A 3,514-nucleotide genomic window follows, 5' to 3' on the forward strand; every position below is an offset into this window, starting at 1 on the left:
TGTTAATCCCAACCATTTTATTTATACCTCTCCTCAGTGTTTCCCATTTAGTAAGCATGTTTTTTTTCCTTCAAAATCTGAATTTGTTTCTGTTTTGTAAGTTCTTTTGTATCACTTTTATTAGATTCCACATATGAGAGATCTCATGATACTTGTCTTTCTCTGACCTGCTTTACCTAGTATGATAATCTCTAGGTCCATCCACGGTGCTGCAAATGGCATTGTTTCAGTTTTATGGCTGAGTAGTATTCCATTGTATATATATGTACCACATCTTCTTTAAACCATTTAGGTGGCTTCTATGTTTTCGCTATTGTAAATAGTGCTGCTATGAGTATTGGGGTACATGTATCTTTTCGACTTAGCTTTCTCTGGATATATGCCCATTAGTAGGACTGCTGGATCACATGCTAGATCTGTTTGTAGTTTTCTGAGGAACCTCTGTACTGTTCTCCATAGTGGTTGTACCAATTTACATTCCTACCAACAGTGTAAGAGGGCTGTCTTTGCTCCACACCCTTTCTGGCATTTGTTATTTGTAGATTTTTGACAGCTGCTCTGACTGGTGTGAGGCGATACCTCATTGTAGTTTCGATTTGCATTGCTCTAATAATTAGTGATGTAGAGCATCTTTTCATATGCTTTTTGGTCGTCTCTTTGTCTCCTTTGTAGAAATGTCTGTTTAGGTCTCCTCACCATTTTTTGATTGGGTTGTCTCATTTTTTTTTTTCTTTTTGTCTCTTTTGGGACACACCCATGGCATATGGAAGTTCCTAGGCTAGGGGTGCAATTGGAGCTGTAGCTGCTGGCTTACACCACAGCTACAGCTATGTGGGATCTGAGCTACATCTGTGACCTACACCACAGCTCACGACACCACTGGATCCTTAACCCAGTGAGTGAGGCCAGGGGTTGAACCTGCGTTCTTATGAATGCTAGTTGGGTTTCTTAACCACTGAGCTGTGATGGGAACTCCGAGTTTTTTTTTTTTTGATATAAAGCTGCATGAGATGTTTGCATATTTTGTAGATGGATCTCTTTTTGATCACATCACTTGCAAAGATTTCCTCCCATCCTGTGGGGTATATTTTCATTTTATCAATGGTTTCTTTGCTGTGAAAAGCTTTTAAGTTTAATTAGGTTCCATTGGTTTACTTTATTTTTAAAAATGTTTCATTATTCTAGGAGGTGGATCTGAAAAGATGTTGCTGTGATTTATGTCAGAGTGTTCCACCCATGTTTTCCTCTAAGAGTTTTGTAGTATCTGGTCTTACATTTAGGTCTTTAATCACACTTTGGGTTTATTTTTGTGTAGGGTGTTAGATTTCATTTTTTTAGAAGTAAGCTTTATTATTTTATTTTTAATGATTTTTATTTTTTCCATTACGGTTGGTTTACAGTGTCCTGTAAATTTTCTACTGTACAGCAAAGTGACCCAGTCTGTTTCTCTCTCTCTCACATACACACACATTATATATCCTTTTTCTCACATTATCCTCCATTGTGCTCCATCATAAGTGACTAGACACAGTTCCCAGTGCAAACAGCAGGATCTCATTGCTTATCCATTCCAAATGCAATAGTTTGCATCTACTAACCTTGGACTCCCAGTCATTGTGTGTATATATATATATCACATCTTAATCCAATCATCTGTTGATGGACATTTAGGTTGTTTCCATGTCTTGGCTATTGTGAATAGTGCTGCAATGAAAATGCGGGTGCATGTGTCTTTTTCAAGGAAAGTTTTGCCTGGATATATGCCCAATAGCGGGACTGCTGGGTCATGTGATAGTTCTATGTATAGTTTACCAAGGTACCTCCATACTGTTCTCCACAGTGGTTGTACCAGCTTCCATTCCCACCAACAGTACAGGAGGGGGTACCCTTTTCTCCACACGCCCTCCAGCATTTGTTATTTGCGGATTTATTAATGATGGCCATTCCGACTGGTGTGAGGTGGTATCTCGTGTTAGTTTTGATTTGCATTTCTCTAATAATCAGGGATGTTGAGCATTTTTTCATGTGCTTGTTGGCCACCTATATATCTTCCTTGGAGAAATGTCTGTTCAGCTCTTTTGACCATTTTTCCATTGGGTTGTTGTTTTTTATTGCTGTTGAGTTGTAGAAGTTTTTTTGTATGTTTTAGAGATTAAGCCCTTGTCAGTTGCATCATTTGAAACTATTTTCTCCCATTCTGTAAGTTGTCTTTTTGTTTTCTTTTAGGTTTCCTTTGTTGTGTAAAAGCTTGTCATTTTGATTAGGTCCCATGGGTTTATTTTTACTTTTATTTCTGTTGCTCTGGGAGACTGACCTGAGAAAACATTTGTAAGGTTGATGTCAGAGAATGTTTTGCCTATGTTCTCTTCCAGTAGTTTGATGGTATCTTGTCTTATGTTTAAGTCTTTCAGCCGTTTTGAGTTTATTTTCGTGCATGGTGTGAGGGTATATTCTAGTTTCATTGATTTGCATGCAGCTGTTCAGGTTTCCCAGCAATGCTTGCTGAAAAGACTGTCTTTTTCCCATGTTATGTTCTTGCCTCTTTTGTCAAAGATGAATTGACCCTCGGTGTCAGGGTTTATTTCTGGGTTCTCTATTCTGTTCCATTGGTCTGTCTGTCTGTTTTGGTACCAGTACCACACTGTCTTGATGACTGTGGCTTTGTAATATTGCCTGAAGTCTGGGAGAGTTACGCCTTCTGCTTGGTTTTTGTTTCTCAGGATTGCTTTGGCAATTCTGGGTCTTTTGTGGTTCCATATAAAATTTTGGATTGTTTGTTGTAGTTCTGTGAAAAATGTCCTGGGTGATTTGATAGGGATTGCATTGAATCTGCAGATTGCTTTGGGTAGTATGGCCATTTTTACAATACTAATTTTTCCAGCCCATGATCGTGGGATATCTTTCCATTTCTTTGTATCCTCTTTAATTTCCTTGATTAATGCTTTCTAGTTCTCAGCATGTAAGTCTTTCACCTCCTAGGTCAGGTTTATTCCCAGGTATTTGACTTTTGGGGGTGCAATTTTAAAGGATATTGTATTTTTGTATTCCTCTTCTAAAGTTTCATTGTTAGTATATGGAAATGCGACTGATTTCTGAATGTTAATCTTATATCCTGCTACTTTGCTGAATTTGTCAATCAGTTCAAGAAGTTTTGGGGTTGAGTCCTTAGGGTTTTCTATATATAGTATCATGTCATCTGCATATAGTGACAGTTTTACCTCTTCTCTTCCTATTTGGATGCCTTTTATTTCTTTTGTTTGTCTGATTGCTGTGGCTAGGACTTCCAATACTATGTTGAATAGCAGTGGGCATCCCTGTCTTGTTCCAGATTTTAGTGGGAAGGCTTTCAGCTTTTCTCCCTTGAGTATAATATTTGCTGTGGGTTTGTCGTCAATGGATTTTATTATGTTAATTAATGATCCCTCTATACCCACTTTGGTGAGAGTTTTTATCATGAAGGGATGTTGGACTTTGTCAAATGCTTTTTCTGCATCTATTGAGATGATCATGTGGT

The sequence above is a fragment of the Sus scrofa genome, chromosome 6 (genome assembly GCF_000003025.6).
Source record: "Sus scrofa isolate TJ Tabasco breed Duroc chromosome 6, Sscrofa11.1, whole genome shotgun sequence".
NCBI lineage: Eukaryota > Metazoa > Chordata > Mammalia > Artiodactyla > Suidae > Sus > Sus scrofa.